Source organism: Mastigoproctus giganteus, chromosome 6 (genome assembly GCF_048544385.1).
Source record: "Mastigoproctus giganteus isolate SK-2022 chromosome 6, ASM4854438v1, whole genome shotgun sequence".
Classification (NCBI taxonomy): domain Eukaryota; kingdom Metazoa; phylum Arthropoda; class Arachnida; order Uropygi; family Thelyphonidae; genus Mastigoproctus; species Mastigoproctus giganteus.
This window is the reverse complement of record NC_143580.1, coordinates 152,004,258-152,027,687: the sequence shown is the minus strand read 5'-3', so window position 1 is coordinate 152,027,687 and position 23,430 is coordinate 152,004,258. Positions and strand designations below refer to the sequence as shown.

Below are 23,430 nucleotides of genomic sequence, written 5' to 3'. Positions count from 1 at the left end.
CTTCCATGAACATCATGTTCTATTGTGCTTATAAATCTGTCCCATGTAAAAAAAAAAAAGTAAAGTGCAGCCATTATCAACCCACTGCAGGATGGAAGCCTCCTCAACGATTCATGCTGAGGGAAATGGACCATAATCTGCCACGCTGGTCCAGTGCGGGTTGGCAGATCGACCGTATTCAGCAGTCAGGGGCTTGAACCCCGGTCTACTCAAGGAGCGTGTACTACTGCACTCTCGCTCCTGACCACTCGGCTACGGAGGCCGGTAATCTGTCCCATGACTCTGCTTTAGCCTTCCATTTTATATCTTTAGTTTTCTTGCATTCTTGTTTATATATTTCTTCATTCGCCCTTGTCCTGTTTTGTATATATTTAAGATATTTATCTTGTACTGCTTTAGCTATTTCTTCATTCCATATCTTTACCCCCCCTCTTCTTATAGTTTTTCCTGGATTGTCCTAGTGTCTCTTTTGCTATCTTTTGAATTATATTTCGTATATTATTCCATTCTTCTTCTATTTGTTCTCTCTCCAATGTTTTACTTATTTCGTCTTTAATCCTTTTTTCATATAAATTTTGTATACTTTCTTCTTGAAGTAGATATACTTCATAACCCAACTCCACCTTCCCCTGTTTAATAGCTTTTTAATGCATTTATAATGTTTTCATTTTAAGTTTCAGTTTAATAGCTTTATAATGCATTTCATTCAAAAAATAAATTTTTTTTTTTATCAATTTCGAGCTTGAAAAACAAAGAAAATGAAAACATATATTAAAAAAAAAAAAGTTCAAACAGGTTTTGTTTTTTTATTTTTAGAATACAACGTTACTGAAAGCCACTCATAACATACACATCCACATCTTTGAATTAAACTTGAAATAACAGGAAGTAGTCACGTAATTCAGTCATACTGACCGAGGGACACATCCCATGTGAATCACTATAAGTGTGCTGACTAACGATCAAAGCATTTAGTATCTCTGAGAATTAATAAAATGAATGCACTACAAATTTATTAGAAGTAATTTTTTTTCGAAATTAGAAAAATAAATGAATAAAAGCCCACATGAACACAATTCTTGCACTTCTTTATAATTAAGAATTTCTGTGCATCAAGTGAGACAAAGTTACAGACAAAAGAAGATCATGTGATTTAGAAAAATGGTTTGATTGAGAGGCGACTATCAAAGGGATAGGTGGTAGATGCTCTTGACTGCTGAAGGAGCTGAGCAGCCAACATTGTTGAAGCTATTAATCAGTTGTTTGCTTTCCTCTGCTTGGATTTTGTAATTTCTGTTAACAGAAAGTGAAGTGTTACATTCTACATCTAGTAAACCTGATAGATTGAAAATATCTTTTTAAATTCTTCTAATATGAGAAGTAGTAGCTTATATAAATCACAAACTAAAAATCATGGTTTCAAATCCCAATATATTACCTGAATATAAAAACCAGTAAAATTACATCTGGCATGACTTAAAAAGTTATAGCATAAGCTATGAGGCATAAGAATAACATGTCAATTTCAAGTCTCTAGCAACTGCATTCTGCACACCTTAGGGGGATTTGCAAGAAGGTGGACTCTCTGCTCATTCATCATCATCAGCCATTTTCAATCCACTGCAGGATGAAGGCCTCTCCAGCAACTTTCCAGTTCCTTCTGTTTTGAGCACTGGCCATCCATTTACTACTCAAAAACTCATGAATTTCATCTATCCATCTCCGCCTTTGTCTTCCAGGTTTTCCTCTGCTCATTATGTGTTCCACAAATGAGTCACATAGAAAAAGAAGATACAAACTTTCCCTTCACTTCATACTAAGTTGTGAAAGGCAAGTTATTAGATACCTTTTTTTACGTAGAAATCGTTTTTTTTTCCCTTTCTCTTTTCTATTCCTCCAGCATTTTTGAAAGCCCAAATATAAGCAATTACATATTGAGAGAGAGAGAGAGAGAGAGAGGAAAATGAATAGATTTTTAATTTGAATTTTTAAATTTGCATATTTAGAAACATCAAAGGGCAAAATTTTGAAGGTGGATTACAAATATTTTTGTTTGTTGATTGCAATATTTTATTATTAACAATAAAACAAAAAGATATCTTATTTAGGAGGTCTGGCCAGTAATGCTAGAAACCAAAGGGAGTATAAAGCCAAAATGTTTGCACGATACTATTCTAAAAGGATCAGTTTGCAAGGTCCAGGGAGAAAACACCACATTGAAATGTTAGAGATAATGATGATAATAAATTTAATTAAAACCACATAAAAACTGCTGAATTAATACTTTAAACCTTTCCAGGAAACCCCTTTCCCTTTTATCACTGAAAGGATGGGGAAAACCACACTAGAAAAAACAGTAAACTTAAAAAGGGACTCCAACAAAAGGGAAACATTATGTGTGGGGCGGGAGAGATAAACCAAAGTACATCTGCTGGGTGCAAAAGTTGATGACAGCATTAGCAGAGCCGTATGATGCAAGAAAGCCAAAAAAAAAAAAAAAATTTCCCATTTCACCCATCCTTTTTCAGGAACGAGAGTAGCTCCATGCAGAAGTTTTTACGGCTCTAGCTAATAGAGAAGTTTTTCTTAAATTTTTGCCATTTCATTGACTTAATTGGAATATTAATTTATTTTCTAGAAGTAGCTTTATATTCCTAGTTAAGGTACTTAGTTTATTTTGAATTTAGATAGAGATTTTGTAGGTTATTACTTAGTATCGGTAAAACTTGTACCGTTCAAAACTTGCCACCATTGTTTTAGTATATTAGATCGATATGGAATAGTGTAATGTATATCTCAAACTTGACAGTGTAAGGTATAACGTAAAACTAGATAGTGTAAGGTATAACGTAAAACTAGATAGTGTAATGCATAGCACTATATTAGAAATCTGTTAGCTTAGCAGAGTATTGTCAATTAATCAATTAAATTTATAAATCTTATTAATTTTTATTATTAATTAAATCGTATTTAAACTGAAATAATGCCCCACACTACAGCAGCAAAGTAACGCGCACAAAGTAGCAGAAGTGCTGTGGTTCGGGGGTAAACTCTCCAATGCATCACAGTCTAAAAAAATGTACAAAATGTAAAATGTGACATTTTGCAGACCTTTCTGGAACAGGACATGATCTAGCCATTTCTGTGTGCTAGGTGCAGAGAATGCGAAGAAATTAGGTGCCAACTCAACATTCTGATGGGTGTGCCCATTACGCTATTAGCTGCCCAAATCAATGCCACAGCCCATTCTTGAGCACCATGTAACAGCGTCAAACTTCGGGGCAGAATTTGCTGGTCCCACAGGAGGAAACAGGGAAAGGGAAAGGGAAAGGGAAACATATTGTGCAAAAAAAGGAATGATGGAATAGGACCAGGGTATGTCTGCCAGGGGACAAAAGTAGTGATGTTGTAGAGCAGATATCATCTTTTAAGGGCATAAAAGGTGATATTGCTGTACACATTAGACTAATGATATTAAGTGTAGATCTGTGGATTTGCTTAAAGAAGTATAGGTCAATGTTGAAAAAAAGGTGAGGGTTAGGATTAAATTTGAAAGTGTCTGCGATCCTGCCCAGGCACGATAGGTTGGAGTATATGATAAGAGCCTTGTCAATCAAATCAGCCCTGGACAGACCGTACAAGGCTTGTGGGGTAGAATTTTCTCAGCATGGTTTGTGCTTATTAACAGGAGAGATTGCTTCTACAGGGATGGGATACACTTAAATAGAAAGGGTGCAAGAATATTTGCTGATGCTATTGAGGCAGTGTTAGGTGGGTCGGAAAACTGCTAGCTTGGGTGGATACACGTACTAATAGATTAACAGTTGCCGCTGGCAAAGTGAAAGTGATTCTTGCACTGCTTCAACTGGAATGAGTAGCAGCCTGGAAAGCAAGTTACTGGGGATTTCAGGAACTACTGTGAGTCATGAAACAAGTAAATACATGGCCTGTGTTAGTATAACTAAGAGCAAGAACAGGTTCATATATACTTGCATGTGAACCAATGCTAGGAGCATAGTAAATAAATTTGATGAATTTGAAGTGTTGGTCAAGACATCAAAGGCAGATATTGTGGGGATATCAGAGATCTGGTGTTACACAGATATAAGAAATGCAGAATTGGCATTTGGAGAGAACAACATGTACAGAAAGAATAGAAAGGATAAGAAGAAAGGAGGGGTTATGCTGTTCATTAGGAAGGCTTTTGTGGATTTATCAGATGATTGTTTTCTACAGCAGCATGTTAGAGAGGCAACCAGAGGGAGTAACACTCTTGATCTGATTATAAGCAGTGATTATTCATGTATTAAGAATTTACAGATAAAGGAACCACTAGATGGCAGTGACCAGTGTACAGATGTGGGATTTACTTAAAGATGTAACAACCATCAGGAATAAAGGGAAGGGTTTTTGCTTTTGTAAAGCTGACTACAGTGGTCTCAGAGATTTTTTAAATTCTATACAGTAGGACCAACTGATGATGTCACCAACAGCAAATTCTAAATGGGAAGCATTCGATGAAGTAATTTTGGAATCTACTAGGCTTTTCATACCAACTAAGAAATACCATTCAAGGTTTAGGTGCAAATGGATGTCAGATGAACTAATGAGACTCATGACAGAGAAGAAAAATACATGGGATGCACAAATTGCCAGGTGACACAGAAGCCTATTATAAACACAAGCTAGTCTGTAATCAAGTCACAAAGGAGGTTAGGCAAGCGAAGGCAAATTATGAAAAATCTTTGGCAAAGGATGCAAAGAAAAAAAGCAAAGGCTTCTTTACTTATGTAAACTCTAGAAGGAAGGGGATGAATAAGATTGGTCCAGTTGATATCAATGGTTTGACTGTAGATGATCATTCTCAGATTGGTGCCAAACTAAATGAGTATTTTGCATCTACATTCATACGTGAGGAGTTATTCAAGAAGGCCAAATGTTTATCAACCACTAACAGGGAATTAAATGATTTTGTAATAACTGAGAGCAAAGTGGAGGAGAAATTGTTGAAGTTAAACATAAGAAAGGAACCTAGGGCAAATAGGATCTATCCAGTTACATTAAAGGAGGAGGCAATGGAAATAAGCAAACCCTCAGCCATAATTATGAGAGCATTCTTAGACTCATGGGAAGTCCACATGGACTGGAGATGTGCAAATGTATCTCAAATTCACAAAGGGGATCAAAGTGATACAGGTAATTACAAACCTGTTAGTTTGACTTCTATTCCCAAGAAAATAATGGAGTCGTTGGTTAAAGAAGCATTGCAGGATCATCTAAACAAGACTGCAGTAATAATTCAGACACAGTATGGGTTGGTTAAGAGGAAGTCTTGTCTGACCACTTTTTTGGATACTATGATAAGGTCACAACAGAACTAGATGCAAAAAATAATTCTGATATCATGTACTTGGGTTTCAGGGAAGCTTTTGATACTGTTGCACATGGAAGACTACTGTACAAATTGGAGCAGTATGGAATTAAGGGCACGTTGCTACAATGGATAAAAGAATGGTTGAGTGGGAGAAGACAGAGTGGTAATCAATGGACACTGCTCTTTGTGGACTAATGTTATTAATGGTGTACCTCAGGGTTTGGTGTTGGGCCCATTGTTGTTTTGTATATTTTTCAATGACATTGATTAAGGTATATCAAGCCTTAATGTCAAAGTTTGCAGATGATACAAAGGTTGGCAGGGTTGTTAATAACAGTAATGACAGTATGCTGCTGCAACAGGATCTGGAAAAGTAGGGCAGATGGGTTAAGAAGTGGCAATTGAAGTTTAACATTGACAAATGTACTGCATATGGTCAGCAGTAACCCCAGAGAAATGTACCAACTGGGTGGTGTCACAATCAGGGTAGTGGAGAATGAAAAGGACCTGGGGGTAACTGTGAGGTCAAAATATGAAGTTTCCTGATCAGTGCAGACATTTGATTTTGATTTTGAGTTTATTGGCGCAAAAACAACTATAGTCATACTGCGCCAAGAAACTCAGTGCAGACAGGCTGCCAGAGTAGGTCTTGGGGTCTTGACAATGATCTACAGGAATTTGGCTAGAAGGGATTAGGAGGTGATTATCCCCTTATATAAGGCAATGTTCAGGCCACACCTTGAGTACTGTGTACAGGTATGAAAGCCTCATTTTAGGAAGGATGTAGTGTTGCTAGACCAAGTACAGAGAAGGGCAACAAGACTGGTGATGGGAACAAAGGGGTGCTCTTAGAGACGGCACTGCGAGGTAATCTGATTCAGGTTTATGAGGCCTCAAAAGGGTTGAGCAGACTCAATGCTGATGTAAATTTCTTCTTGCTTGGATTACAAACTTAGGGGGCATAAACTGAAATTGAGGAAAGACAGTTGTCGAATAGATATGCAGAAATTTGCCTTTAGCCAGTGGGCAGCTGGGTGCTTATTTAAGCACTCAGCTGCCCGATGAGTGCTTAAGGCAAATTTATTTTATTTAAGCTATCAACTTCCATCTGTCATTGTGGAAGTTGATAGCTCAAATAAATTCATGGAAGAAGTGGACAAACTTTTAGAATTAATGGATGGGTGAAATGGGAAGGTGTTTTTTTTTTTTTGGCTGATGCTGTATAAGCTTGCTTTCTTGCATCATATGCCTCTACTAATGCTAATCCACCCCAAATATCTGTCTAGTACTGCCTTGAATTTATGTAAGCTGTCAACTTCTACAATGACAAATGGATGTTTGTTCCAGCAATCAACCACCTGCTGCCTAAAGGCAAATTTCCACACATCTACTCTACAACTGTCTTTCCACAATTTGAATTTATGTCCCACTCAGGCAACCAATCTGGGCAAGAGGAAGAATCCCATCAATATTGAGCTTGCTGAAACTATTCATGGCCTTATACACCTCGCAGGTGCCTAGTCTCCAGACACTGCAATTTTCAGAACTTAGGCCTTTCTTTGTAAGAGCAACCCTTTGTTCCATTCATAAATTTTGGTGCCCCTCTCTGTACTTGTTCCAGCAGTTCTACATCCTTCTGAAAATGAGTCCTCCAGACCTGTACACAGTATTCAAGGTGTGGCCTGACCATTGTCTTATACAAGGGGATAATTGCCTCCTTGTCCCTGCTAGAAAAATTCCTGTATATCAACACCATGAGTTAACCTTGCAGATTGTCTGCACTGCTCAGAAAACTTCATATCTGACTGCACAATTATCCCCAGGACTTTTTCATTCTCTACCACCCTAAGTGTAGTACCACACAGTTGATACATTACTCTGGGGTTACTGCTACCCATATGCAGTACTTTACATTTGTCAATGTTAAAACTTCAGCTGCCATCCTTTCAGCTCATCTGCTCAACGTTTCTATATCCTGTTGCAGTGGTGTACTGTCATTAGTGTCATTAACAACCCTGCCAACCTTTGTATTGTCTGCAAACTTGGACATTACGCCTGATTAAGTCCATTGATTACCACTCTCTGCATCCTCCCACTCAACCATCCCTTTATCCATAGCAGCAATTTGCCCTTAATGTCATACTGCTCCAATTTGTACAGCAGTCTTCCATGTGCAACAGTATCAAAAGCCTTTCTAAGATCCAAGAATATAATATTAAAGCTATTCCCTGCATCCAGTTCTTTTGTGACTACATCATAGTATCCAATCAAATTGGTCAGACAAGACTTCCCCTTAACAAACCCATGCTGTGTCTGAACTATAATTGCAGTCTTGTCCAGATGATCCTTCAGTGACTCCATCGCCTTCCTTAGACTCAGGGAAGGTCCCTGAGTCCAAGGAAGCTCTCATAATTATGGCTAAGGGTTTTCTTACTGCCTTTGCTGTCTCCTTTAATATAACTCGATAGATCCCATCCACCTCAGATGCTTTTCTTATGTTTAACTTCAACAATCTCCCCCATTTTGCTCTCAGTTATTACAAAATCATTTACCTCTATGCCAGAGTTTGATAAACTACTGGCATTCCCCTTCCTGAATAACTCCTGATATGTGAATGTAGATTCAAAATACTTCTTCAGTCTGTCAGCTACCTGACCAGGATCCTCAACAGTCGAACCATCAACATCAAGGGGATCAATCTGATTTTATCCCTTCCTAGAATTTACATAAGTAAATAACTCTTTGCTGTTTTTCTTTGCATCCTTTGCCAAAGATTTCTTGTAATCTGCCATTGCCTGCCTAACCTTCTTTGTGACTTCATTACAGACCAGCTTATATCTACCAGAGGCTTCTGTGTCACCTGTTAATTTATATGCATCCTATGCATTTTTCTTCTCTGCCACGCATCTCATTAGTTCATCTGATATCCATTTAGGCCTAAACCTTGAACAATATTTCTTAGTTGGTGTGAAAAGCCTAGTAACTTCCAAGATTAATTATGATGTAGCAATTTATTAGTGTTTGATATAATAATACTAACGGGTGCATGGTAATACATGTGGGGACTTATGACAAAGTACAAACTGATCAATTGACCTTTACATTATAAAATGTAAGGTCATGCTGAATGTAAGGTCTGGGAGCCCATTTTGGAAGGATGTTGAGCTGTTGGAACAGGCAAAGAGGAGACCAACAAGATTAGTGAGGGAACACAAGGGTACTCTAACCACTAAAGGTCTCAGGACTGCAAACACTGGAATGTTGAATTAGACACCTGTAATGAGATCTGATTGAGATGTTTACGGCTTTCAATGGACTGAGTAAATTATATGCTGATGGCATATGTACCCTTCCTAAGACAACGTGAGAGTAGGGTGGGGACATGCATTTAAATTGAGGAAGGGTAGCAGCAGAATAGATGTGCAGAAATCTGCTTTCAGCCATTGGGTAGGTGATTGTTGGAATAAACTTCCATCTGGTGTTGTGGAAATGAGTGTTTAACAAATTATTAGAGGGTCAGTGGATGTGTGATGCTCCCCTCCCGATTAATGCTGCAAAAGCTTACTTTCTTGCATCATTTTCCACTACTAATACGAATACCACATTGACACTCACCCAAGACATCATCTGGGTTTAGGGTATATGTTTTAGTCTGTGTAAGAGGTTGCAGAAGTTTTAAAAGAGAGGAAATTAGAGGGAACAGTAGCAGAGAGGTCGGAGGATAGCCTTTTGGCAACAACTGCCCAGGGTGGTATTTTACTTACATTTTTTCTATTTCTATTTCAGGTTTTACTCATTTTCACTAATGTTTACTTAGTTTATTATTATTTAGCCTGATTTACTATTGTACATTAAAAAAAAAAAAAAAAGTGCTACTCAATAATTCAAGAATCTGCAGATAAAGGAACCACTAGGTGGCAGTGACCACAGTGTGCTGATGGGGGATTTACTTAAAGATGTAACTACATCAGGAAAAAAGGAAAGGGTTTTTGCTTTCATAAAGGTGACTACAGTGGTCTCAGACAGTTTTTAAATTCTATATAATGGGATCGATTGATGATGTTACCAACCAACAGCAAATTCTAAATGGGAAGCATTCAAGGAAGTAATCCTGGAAGATATTAGGCTTTTTGTCCCAACTAAGAAATACTGATTGTGGTTCAGGCTAAAATGGATAGCAGATGAACTAATGAAATACATGGCAAGAGATGTATATAAATTATCAGGTGACACAGAAGCCTATGGTAGATAAGTTGTCTGTAATCAAGTCACAAAGGAGGTTAGGTAAGTGAAGGCAAATTATGAAAAATCTTTGGCAAAGGATGCAAAGAAAAACAGAAAGACTTCTTTATTTATGTAAACTCTAAAAGTAAGGGGATGAATTGGATTCATCCACTTGATATCGACAGTTAAATTGTTGATGAACCTGCTGAGGTGGCTGACAAACTGAATGAATATTTTGTATCTACATTCACACATGAGGAATGTCTGTAAGCAAGTGGAGGCCAGAGGCTTATCAAACTCTATTAGGGAGCTAAATGATTTTGTGGTGACTGAGAGCAAAGTGGAGAAGAAATTGTTGAATTTGAACATAAAAAAGGCACCTGGGGTGGATGGGATCTATCCAGTTATATTAAAGGAGGCAGCAAAGGAAGTAAGCAGCAAAGGAACCCTAATTATGAAAGGTTCCTTGGACTCTGGGGAGTGCATGTGCTTGGACTCCATGGACTGGGGATGTGCAAATGTGCCCACAATTCACAAAAGGAGATCAAAGGGTGCAACAAGTAATTACAGGCCTGTTAGTTTAACTACTGTTCCAGGGAAAATAATGGAGTCACTGGTTACAGAAGCACTGCAGGATCATCTAGACATGATTGCAATTATAGTTCAGACACAGCATGGATTTATTAAAGGGAAATCTTGTCTGACAAATTTAATTGGATAACATGATTTGGTCACAAAGGAACAGGATGCAAAAAATAATTTTTATATGATATACTTGGATTTTAGGAAAGCTTTTGATATTGTTGCACATGGAAGACTACTGTACAAATTGGAGCACTATGGCTCCAATTTGTACAGTAATCTTACTTTATCAATTTTAGCAAGTTGCTATAATGGATAAAACTATGGTTGAGTGGGAGAAGACAGAGTGGTAATCAATGGACACTGCTATATGTGGAGTAATGTTATTAGTGGTGCCCCCCCCAGGGTTCGGTGTTGGGCCCAGTGTTGTTTTCTGTATTTATCAATGATATTGATGAAGGTAATCAGGGTTAATGTCTAAGTTTGCAGACAATATGAAGGTTGGCAGGGTTGTTAATGACAGTTGTGATAGTATATTACTGCAACAGGATCTAGGAAAGTTGAGCAGAGGGGGCTGACAGGTGGCAACTGAAGTTTGACATTGACAAATGTAAAGTACTGCATATGGTTTAGCAGGAACCCCAGAGTAATGTACCAACTGTGTGGCAATACACTCACAGTAGTAGAGAATGAAAAGGACCTGGGGGTAATTGTGCAGTCAGATATGAATTTTTATGAGCAGTGTAAGAGTAACTCATGGTGTCTTGTCACTGATATACAGAAATTTTTCTAGCAGGGATAAGGAGGTGATTGTCCCCTTGTATAAGGGAATAGCCAGTCCACATCTTGAGTACCGCATACAGGTCTGGAAGCCTCATTTTAGGAAGGATGTAGAGCTGCTGGAATGAGTACAGAGAAGGACAATGAGATTGGTGAGTGGAACAAAGGGTTTTGAAGAAAGACTAAGTTCTGCAAATTGCAGCATCTGGAGACTAGGCACCTGTGAGGTGATCTAATTGAGGTGTATAAGGCCTTGAATGGTTTGAGCAGGCTCAATGCTGATGGGATTCTTCCACTTGCTAAGATTACTCACCTGAGGAGACAAATTCAAATTGACTAAAGACAACTGTAGAATAGATGTGTGAAAATTTGCCTTTAGCCAGCAGGTGGTTGATAGCTAGAACAAACTTTCTGTCATAGTGAGTTTGAAAACTTAAATAAGTTCAAGGCAAAACTAGAGAAGCATTTTGGAGTGAATGGATGGGTGAAATGGGTAGGATTTTTTTTTTTTTGGCTGATGCTATATAATCTTGCTTTCTTACATCATATGCCTCTATTAATGCTAATAAGTTATTGCTATACAGAGTAGTATTCTATCTTTCATACTGAGATACCTAAAATACTGATCGATCTCAAGAATTTATCACTTTCTTTCCTTGGATAATCATGTTTTTGAAGCAAGTATCTTTTGCTTCAACATAATCATAATTTAGAAGATGAGTTTTTGATGAAATGAAGTCACCTCATAAGAGAAAATAAGCTCATGGTTCTCAACTCAGTAAGTGCAAATTTATTATTTTCTACAGTGACTTTTATGAAATCAAATCTGAATTAAATATGTGCACTGATTGAAGGTATATCTAATTACAGGACTTTGGTTACAGAATGTAAAAGAATGTACACTGAATGGACAGAAATCACGGGATATCTACCTAACTACCTAGTAATGGGAAGTCCCACCTTTCACCCGGATAAGGGCAGTTACACGGTAAAGCATTGAGTACATTAGTTCATGAAAGCATTCTACAGGTATTTCGATCCATGCTTGCTGCACCGCTGTCCATAATTCCATCGCATTCCTGGGTGCAGAATCCAAAGCTTGAACAGACCTTTCCACAGCATCCCAAGGATGCTCCACAGAGTTCATGTCTAGTGAATGGGAAGGCCATTCCACGATGGTAAAATCTGCAGAATGCTCCTCGAACCATGTTCCAGTCACCACGGCTTTGTGGAGGCGCACTGTCCTGCTGGAAGAGTCGATTGCCCTGTGGGTGCACAATGACCATGAAGGGATACAGATGGTCTGCAAGGATGGACACATAACCTGGACCATTCAGAGATACATCTAGACATACCAGAGGTCCCAACATGTGACAGCTGAAAACACCCCCAACCATTACCAACCACCCACCCACCTGCCTGAACAATTCCTTTTTGACATGATGGGTGCATAGCTTTGTGCAGCTTCCGCCAGATACACACCCTCCATCTGCTCAAAATAACTGGAAAGAGGACTCATCAGACAAGGACACCTGTCTCCAATCATCCAAGGTCCAGTAATGATTGTCTTTTGCCAGGTAAGGCTTTGTTTGTTTGTTTGTTTGGGTTTTATTGGCGCATCAGCAACTGAGGCTATAATGCGCCAAATACCGGTCATATTATAAAAAGTTAAAACATTCAGTGACCTAACTAGTTAGGCCACCAGTCCAGATATATAATAACACGTATATAAAAAATAAACCAATAAAGAGATAACAATGACATAAATTTTAAAAACAATTAAAAACTTTTATTGATTTAAAATAGTTAAAAACAGCAGACATTGTCATTGTCAGATAAAATCTGACTGACTGTATAAGGTTCAGTCAGATGATTAAAAGCGGTAAAACGGGTGCTGCTAAAATCTGGACAGTCAATTAAAAGGTGTCTAATCGTTAAAATTGTGCCACAGGACACACACATAGGAGGGTCATCAGCCCTCAGCAGAAACGAATGAGTTAAATGGCTGTGTCCTATGCGGGTCCGGGCAAGAACAACTTCCTCCTTACGATTCCTGCGCAGACTAGACTGCCACGGTTCAATCACAGGCTTTATATGATATAATTTATTCGCAGTCTGTCTATTCCACGAATCCTGCCATTGGGAGTGTATCTTCTCGTGTATTATTTGCCTGTAGTCTGTATAGGGGACTGACAGGCAGCAGTTATTATTGGGAATTGCTGATTTGGCTGCGGCGTCAGCCAAACCATTTCCCGTAATCCCAATGTGGCTGGGAATCCAGCAGAAGCGGATATCATATTCACGTCCACAGAGGAAGTGAATCTTCTGCTGAATACTAGACAGCACTGGATGAGGATTATATCTCACAGATATTAAAGCCTGTAACATGCTAAGAGAGTCTGAATATAAAATGAACCGTTGGTATTGGCATTTACTAATGTGATCCAAGGCTAACTCAATTGTGTGCAGCTCTGCAGTAAATATGCTACATTCAGAGGGAATCTGCTCCGATGTAGTGCTGTCTGTAAAGACAGCAGCAGATCCCACATATGATTCTGACTTCGAACCGTCTGTGTAAACTGGCGCGAAGTCAGAATGTTCAGCTCGGTGTGCTGAATAAAGCTGCAGGTAGACAGATGACGGAGTGTCCGACTTTCCCCAATTCCGAAGGGACATTTCGGGACATGAGCATGCCAGGGTGGAAGGGGTTGCTTAGGTGTTTGGGCAACCTTGTCTACCTTGATATTAAGTTCTATGAGTAGATCTTGGAGACGAATACCAAAAGGACGATTGGCAGTCTTACGGGTATTGTACAAATTTTCCCATCGTGGCTCAAAAACAGATAGCCACGTAGGGTGGTCTGGCAGGGATTTCAATTTTAAAGCGTACTTTAAAGACAACTGCTTACGTCGAAGCGATAACGGTGGTTCGTTTGCTTCGACGTATAAACTCTGGACAGGAGATGTGCGATATGCTACAGTAGCGATACAGAGGGCCTGATGATGGACAGGGTCCAGCCATCGAAGGACACTGTCTCTGGCTGAGGAATATACCTGGGACCCATAATCTAATTTGGATCGCACAAGTGCACGGTAAAGCCGTAGAAGGGTGCATCGGTCTGCTCCCCAAGATGTAGAGGAGAGCGAGCGGAGAATATTAAGCCCTCGTGTGCACTTTGTGCGGAGTTGACGGATGTGATCCAGAAAGGTCAGTTTTTTTATCGAATATGAGTCCCAAGAATTTTGTGTCCCCTGCTACTAGAACAGCATCTTGTCCGAGCCTTAATTCAGGTTCAGGATGAAGATTACGCTTACGACAAAAATGTACGCAAACAGTCTTCTCCGGCGAGAACCTGAAGCCATTAGCAAGTGCCCAGGAATTAAGGCGATCAATGGCTTTCTGCAGTTGTCTTTCAATAACCCTCATGTTGCATGACTGACAAAATATGCTGAAGTCATCAACATAGAGGGCACTGTTTACAGTTGGAGGAAGTTGCTCTGTGATGGAATTTATTTTGATGGCGAAAAGCGTGACACTTAAAACTGATCCTTGTGGAACTCCCTCCTCTTGGCTAAAGGAACGAGAGAGTGAGGATCCCACACGAACTTGGAAAGACCGATTGGCTAAAAAGTTTCTAATAAAAATGGGGAGATGGCCTCTAAGAACAAGGCTATGCAAATCTTTTAAAATGCCAAATTTCCAAGTTGTGTCATACGCTTTCTCCATGTCAAAGAACACTGACACCAAGTGTTCGCGTTTTAGGAAAGCATCCCGGATGGATGTTTCCAGTCTAATTAAATGATCAAGAGTTGATCTGTTTTTTCGGAAGCCGCACTGGATGTTGGAGAGAAGGTCATTTGATTCTAAATACCATATTAAACGAAAATTAACCATTCTCTCCAGAATTTTGCACATACAGCTAGTCAGAGCAATAGGACGGTAATTAGTAGTGACTTTTGGATCCTTTCCTGGCTTAGCAAAGGCGAGAACGATTGCCTTGCGCCAGGAATCCGGAAACTGCCCTTCAATAAAGATTCTGTTATATAGAAGGAGCAGATAATCCATAGATTTTGGTGAAAGATGCTTAATCATTTCATAATGGATGCCATCTGGTCCAACAGCACTTGCATTGGAAAGAGTAAGGGCTCTTTCCAGTTCCTCTATAGTGAATACCCCGTTGTAGGGATAAAGGCCCTTGGACTTAAAACTAAGGGCCTGCTTTTCAATTTTATGTTTCAGGACCAGGAACTCTGGGGAATACGAAGATGTTGCAGAGATGTTGGAGAAAGTTTCCCCAAGAGAATTGGCTATTGCAGTTGGATCTGCAATAGCGCATCCATTATAATCTAGGATTGAAGAAGGGTGGGATGTATATTTTCCCTTCATTTTCCGGATTTTATCCCAGACTACCTTAGAATTGGTAGCCTGGTTAATAGATGTTGTAAAACGGATCCATGATTCCTTTTGACTCTGACGGCGAATGTAGCGTGCTTTGGCTCGTGAACGCTTAAAGGCTATTAGATTAACAGTGGTAGGATATCGGCGGAATATCCCCCATGCTTTGTTCTGAGCCTTTTTTGCTGCTGTGCATTGTGAATTCCACCAAGGTTTGGGAAATGGTGGAAACCGGGCAGATGTTTTTGGAACAGCGTTCGCAGCTGCTTGGACGATGATTTCTGTGATGTACTTTACTGCGTCATTGATCGGCTCCTGACTGACAGTGCTGAGATCAAAATTTGCCTGATGTTGGAAGGCAGACCAGTCAGCCTGATCAATCTTCCACCGTGGTAACCTGAAGGGAAGACAAGGTCTCCCACTGTGTAACAAGGTTATCACAGGGAAGTGATCACTTCCGTATGGATTCTCCTCCACTTCCCAAGTGAGTGAAGGGAGTAGAGAAGGGGAGCAGATAGAAAGATCAATGGCAGAAAAGGTACCCAGGTAAGGCATAGAGTCCTCTGTCATGGTGTCAGCAATGGGAATCTGGGGAAGTCAGCGGCAATTCAACTCCACCAAGTGTATAATGTATTTTGGTTTTGCTCTTCCCCAAATGTAAGACCTTGCGTTTTGCTGCAATAAAACTTAGCTGCCACTTTTCTGACCATTCCTTCAAGTCATCCTGAAGGTGTGCTTCTTGGCATTAATCATTAATGACTCTAGCAATCTTTACATTGTCTGCAAATTTTGACATTGCACCTTCTATCCCTTTTTCCATATCATTTATAAGAAAATGAGAAACAACAGTGGTCCAAGAACCAATCCTTGAGGGACCCCACTCCTACCATTACACCAATCTGAAGAATACCCATTAATCACATCCCTCTGCCTTCTGCCCTGCAGTCACCCAGCAATCCATCTTAGAATCTTGCCAGTAATTCCAACCTGTTCAGGCTTATACAGTAACCTCTCATGAGGGCCCAACTCAAATGCTTTGCTAAAATCCAAATACAGTAGACTCTCGATTTTCTGGGATAGATGGTAAAAAACAAATCCCAGATAACTGATTTCCTGGTTAATCCAAAAATACAAAAGTCCCGGACATACGTAAGAGATATGTTCCAGGACTTCTTACTAAGTCAAGTTTTGTGTAACTCAGGATTGACTAGTAACATATAGCTACTATATTATTAGTGTTTCCATAGCCGAGTGGCCAGGAGCTGGAGTGCAGTAGCACACGCTCTTTGAGTAGACCGGACTGCTGAATACGGTCGATCTGCCAACCTGCACTGGACCAGCGTGGCAGATTATGGTCCATTTCCCTCAGCATGAATTGTTGAGGAAGCTTCCATCCTGCAGTGGGCTGATAATGGCTGCACTTTACCTTTTTTTACTATATTATTACTGACAAATCTGAATTCCGCATGATACTTGTTAATGTTTGGCCATTTTGATACATCCTTATTATGATTCCTTAGAGGTTTAACAGAAGCATCATTTTCAAACTTTTGAATAATTTCAAGTTTTTGTTTAACTGAAAATGCAACTCTTTTGCATTTACCCATCATTTTTGCGATTTCTAAACAAAAAAAAAAAAAAAAAAAAAATTTACTATAAAAAAAAAAAATTCCGACATCCCTGACATAAATAATGAAACAAAATTTGTCTTCTTGCACCGCAACGGAACACATCAATCAATGCAACACACTAAAATAAACTAAACATTTGGTCTCTTTTTTTTGAGTGGCGGGTGTGAAGACAGCGGGGATTGCAAGATAATAGGTACATAATTTCCCAATGACAACTTATAATGCCGCTTGCGTTTTATTTACGACTTGCAAAATATCTGTTTATACCTATTCTAGTTATTACAGTACTTGAATTTTTTTATTTCTGGTTGATTTTTTTTTTTTTTTTTTTAATTTGGAGTCTTGAAGTGTCCTGGTTAAGCGAGAGTCTACTGTACTCTATGTTGAAACTGTTCTCAATATCCAGCTCATGAGTAACTGTGTAAAAATAGCCTGCTAAGTTAGTTAAACATGATTTTCCCTTAACAAAACCATGTGTGTGTGTCCTTCAGAATGCCATATCTATCTAAATATCCCTGGTTTGCTACTTAATGCATCAATCTCATAGTGTGCTGACACTTCATCACAAGTTGCCGTGGTAGTGCACTACTCTAAAGATATGCTGCTTTTATTTAAAGCACAACCACTGTCCAGACCCAGGTTTCAACTCTGACTGGAGTTTTATCTGTGGGCAGGCAGGCATTATGAAGAACTAACCAACCCAGTGACTAGATATATCCACAATATGTGAGATATGAGAGGGTGGACGAAGTAGAGGAGACATAGTTAAGTTCAGGGCAAAAACCTCAAGTTATGAAAATCATTGTTAATGTCATGCACAGCCTTTTCCTGAACATAGTTATGAGAAAACTGGGTTTGCTACTTAGTGCATCAATCTCATATTGTGGAGGCACTTCACCATGAGTTGCCTTGGTATTGCACTATTGTAAATAAAAGGCACTCGCTGCACCACTGGAGCAGAGGATGCTAGTATGGTTGGTAACTTATTAGCATCCTACTTTTCTTATCTCTTTTATCAATAGCAAATCATCTCTGACCATACCTAATACACTCCACTCAATGCTTCTGTGGTCTTCTGACAGACGAATGTTAGAATTTCTTTTCATACTTTCTTATTCCATAAATTCCTCCCTTCCAATTATTGTCCTATTGTAATTGCCCTATGGAAAGAGTAAGGAGAAATCCATCAACCACCAAATCAAACTATCTCAAAACTATCTCCATCTTGATCAGTGATGAGGAATAGGGATTCCACCAGTGCTAATGTACTGGTGATATACTGGCTTATATTACTCATCTTTACTAGTGAACGGGTTAATGCCATTGCAGTTCACAACAAACATGTTTTGTTTGTAGTGAACTGAAATAGCTAATTGGCATCATTTTAATTGTATCTCATATTGTGAATACCTTCACAATGAGTTGCCATAGTATTGGCAAACTTAAGAGAGTTGGCCACCAAAGAGAGGCCAACAAGTCTTGAAACAGTGCTGTCTGGGTGGTGGTATCTGCCGAGAATGAGTAACATTAGTCTTCTCAGCTGGTAAAGCATTACTTATTTGAGGTAGTGCAATACCATGGCAACTTGTTGTGAAGGATATGAGATACAATTAAAACGATGCCAATCATCTACTTCTCCAGTTCACTACACACAAAATATGGTGCAATAGCACTAACCCGTTCACTAGTGAATGTAGTCTCATGCTTTATGCAAAATAATCACCTTGGTTACTCATTTTTGGACAAAATCGATGGAAAAATTTGTTGAAACTAAAAAAAAACAAAAAACAGTTACTCTTGACATTTAACCCCATGGGCTCACATATCTGGTGAGTATGGGCTTGGTACACCCAGGGGTCCTGAGCTGGATATCATCATTCTTCTCTTTCTTGGTGATTCCCTTCTACTTCTGACTCTTGTTCTCTCTCTCTAAGGGTAATTCAGAAATTTGTTTTAGTTGGTCTAGCATAAACCTCAGGCTTTCTTGCACCATATTGCTAATAATATCTAAGGCTTTTAATTGTTTTGTTTTTGGCATTAGCATTACCATTAGTAGTGGCAATATGATGCAAGAAAGCAAGCTTATGCAGCATCAGCCAAAAAAAACCACTCCCATTTCACCCCTCCGTTCGTTCGAAATACCTGTCCAGCTGAGCCTTAAATTTATTGAGGCTATCAACTTCCACGACAAGGAATAGAAGTCTGTTCCACCAACCAACTACCCGCTGGCTAAAGGCAAATTTCCGCACATCTATCCTACATCTGTCTTTCCTCAATTTGAATTTATGCCCTCTCAAGTGATTATTCTGAGCAAGAGACAGAATCCCATCAGCATTGAGCATGCTCAAACCATTCAAGGCTTTATACACCTCAATCAGATCACCTCGCAGGTGCTTAGTCTCCAGACACTGTAATTTGCAAAACTTAAGCCTTTCTTCGTAAGAGCAACCCTTTGTGCCATTCACTAATCTTGTTGCCTTCTCTGTACTCCTTCCAGCAGCTCTACATCCTTCTTGAAATGAGGCCTCCAGACCTGTATACAGTACTCAAGGTGTGGCCTGACCATTGCCTTATACTCACAGACCATTGCCATTGCCTAATGACTCATCAGAGTCATTAGGCCTATAGCACACTCCTACTCTCAATTTTGGTCTCCCAATGCTTATGTCACACCAAACTGACTCGACACTGCACTGTCCAGCGATGTCGACTGGCTTCACTTCCTTGGATTTTATGTGTTTCTTAACTAATAGCATAACCCCTCCTCCCTTCCTATCCTGTCTATCCTTTCTGTATGCATTTTACTCCCCAAATTCCAGTTCTGCTTTCCTTATATCTGTGTGACACCACGTCTCTAATATCCCAACAATATCTGCCTTTGATGTTTTGAGCAATACCTCAAATTCATCAAATTTATTTACCAAACTCCTAACTCAAATTCATCAATACCTCAAATTCATTTACCAAACTCTTAGCATTGGTGTACATGCAAGTATACATGCACTTGTTCCTATTCTTAGCTACCATAACACAACCCATGTGTTTACTTGTACCGCAATGACTCCCAGCAGTCTCTGAAATATCCTGCATCTTGTTTTCCAGGCTGCTGCTCATTCCAATAGAAGCAGTGCAAGAATCACTTTCACCTCTGCCAGTGGCTACTGTTAATCTATTAGTCCTTGTATCCCCCCCAAGCTAACAGTTTTCCGACCCACCTAACACTGCCTCAATAGCATCAGCAAACATTCTTGCACCCTTTCTATTTAAGTGTATCCCATTGCTGTAGAAGCAGTCTCTCCTGATAACAAATACAGACCAGCTGAAAAAAATTCTATCCCTTGAGCCTTGCATAATCTTTCCAGGGCCGAATTGATCGACAAGGCTCTCATCATATACTCTCTCCTATCGTGTCTGGGCAGAATTGCAGACACTTTAAAACTCAACCCTAATTCATGGCTTTTTTTCAACAGTGACCTGTACTTGTTAAGTAATTCTGCCGGTCTCCTACTCTTAATATCATTAGTGCCAACGTGTACAACTATATCACCTTTTGTGCCCTTAAAAGATGATATTCGCTCTACAACATCATCAACCTTTGCCCCTGGCAGACATACCCTGGTCCTGTTCCACCTATCCTTTTTACAAAGCATGGTCCCCGTTTCCCTGACAATAGAGTCACCAACAACTACTAGTTACTGTGGGACCAGTACATTCTGCCTTGGGGGTTGCAGCTGTGTTGCGTGATGACCAAGTGCAAGCTCTGGTATTGATGTGGGCAGCTGAGAGCTTGATGGGCCCTCAATTTATATCTTTCGAGGGCATCCACCCTGTCCTTCAAGCTCTCATATAGGTCCCATAACAATGCTGAGTTGAAGCCTGATTTCCTTACATCGCACACACACAACGACATTCCCCTTGGCAATATCATGTCCCGTACCCGATTGCTCCACAAACATCAAGCAAGCAGTGCATTTTAAAAGGCTGTGATTCAGAGGGCAACTGCCCCCCTCAGTTCTCCTCTGAGCCACAGCACTCCCATTAGCTTGAGCCTTTTGCTTTGCTGCTCTGGTCTGAGTCATGATTTCGATTTAATTTCGATAAAATTTCAATTTCAGTACAAAATTGTAACCCTAAACTTGTATCCCAACACAGTTATAATGCTACATATATTTTTCAGTATCGAGTATTATCTACGATTTCCATTTATATAACTTCCATATCAAGTTATGTATTAATTAATTATGTTATGTTTTTAATCTAAGTCGTTATATGTATTTAGTTAAAAAGTACAAAGGCATAAAGGAAGAAGAAGCTTCTTCTAAAGAAACTCCCATCAAATGATCTGATGAATGTTTTTTGCAATTGGGTATCCAGTTTTCCCTCTGACCATTCAATATGGACAATGGTAGACAGTGCTGTCTCAAACTTCTCCACTAAAGATGGTGTTTTTCAAGGTTCTACACACACACACACACACACACACACACACTTCCTCTTCAATATTAATGACTTCTTCCACTGATTCGAGAAGTTAAAGAGAAGTGTGTGCATTCCACCTTCACCTTTGAGAAACCTTGTCCTGTGCAAACTACCTTAAATTCTCGAATATCCATAACCAATTCCTTAAATGCCGATCTCCACAGAATTCACCAATGGGACAAAGAAACTTAGTTAATTTCAATCTTTATAAAACTAAGTCCTGTCTTGTATCTCACTAAGAAAAGTCTACTGCTTTTATGTTCTTCTTTGGCAGTGCTCAGATTTCTATATAAGACTACAAATCTCTACTGGGGGATCACTCTGATTTCTAATCTCACTTAGCATAAGTAAATCAATCACATATATTGATTCCTCTGCATAAAAAAAAAAAAAAAAAAAAAACTGGATTTTGTTTTTTGCTTGTGGTATTACTTTTCTTCTAAACAACTACTCACTCTATCCAAAAGAGAATAATCAGGTTAATTAATGACCCACCTCTTACAAAATCTCTCCACTCTCTCTTTATCACAGCTGTTCAGTTTCTGCTACTTGCTTTTCAATAGATACTTCCATGGGCACTATTCTGAATTAGACCATCTGTAATTGCACCACTAAACACATGCTGCAACCAGCCAACATCAGTTCACTACAACTCACAGAATCAACTTGTGCATATGTACACTGATATTCCTTTTTCCTTCTGCCTTAGGAACAAGATTTGTTCACATATTTCCCAAAAATTACAATTTACAGAAATTCAACTCTAATGTGATCATGCATTACTCCATACACTGTACTAAGTAATATAGGCTGCAATACCTTTTGTTTGAGGTTTTACAAAAAAAAAAATGCAATTAAGCAAAAACTCACTATGAAGTCTGCACTACATACTAGAATGTGTTTAATTTTAACATTCAAAACAAGTGACTATGAAAACACATTATTAAAAACTATAGGTACTTCTTTATAATTGTGCTTTTTATACGTTCCATAAATTTTGTACTGATACATTATGGTTTTAACTGCTGACCATAACCAACTCACCTAAGTTCTGTGACTTCATATTAATTAAATTAATATTATTTACATTTAAATAACCAACTCACCTAAGTTCTGTGACTTCATATTAATATAAACAATTTGCTAGAGATGCAAACCTTGCATACCTATTAGTCAAATATAGCATTTTATTTTTAAATGCCAAATGAAACATTAAAAACAATAATAATTTCCATTAAAAAGTTTTATTTTCAACATTTGCTATAATTTTGCTTAACCTTTTCAGCAGTAAACATATAGCTATACATTTATTTTCCATGTGTGGGCTTTGTGAGTTATGTAAATAATTTAGGTATTGAATGTCACTTCAAACAACATGTTCCTTTAATACATGAATTGTCTAAATTTTGCTACTACTTGCCATCTCTTATCAGTGTTTCCAACTAACTGTAGAAACAGTTTATAACAGATGACAGTATGAAAACAGTTTTGAAATCGGAGGAGCGGATTGCAACTATTAACTGATGCAATTATTCCTTCGACTGTCTGATTTGAGTTCACAAATAAATGTCTAAATGTGATTTCCAATGCCAAAATTGAAGAATTTTTGTGGAATTCAGATCAAGCATTTGATAAAAATCAATTAATACACAAATAGATTCAGAAGATACTACTTTTGCATCAAAATATTAATGACTAGGTATATTTACAGATTTTTTATGAATTTTTTAATAATTTTTTTCAACTTCGATTTGATTTTTTACAATACTTTTACTCTTTTGAGTGATAAATCAAAATAATAACATAATAAATGTAAAATAGCAAAGACTATTTAGGCAAAAATTTTTCATATTTGCAAAATTTCAAAATTTGACAAGAAAATTCACTCCACAGAGCCTCCCCACTACAAAAATTACTGAAAGGAATGCACCCATATAACACAAACTCAATACTGAAAAGATTAAG

The 23,430-nt window shown here is 38.7% G+C and overlaps 1 protein-coding gene across 1 annotated transcript in view; it reads right to left on the bottom strand.

The window, feature by feature from the left end:
- Psn (presenilin) overlaps nucleotides 1–23,430 on the bottom strand; it is a 228,676-nt gene that overhangs the window by 170,395 nt on the left and 34,851 nt on the right. The window lies entirely within an intron of this gene.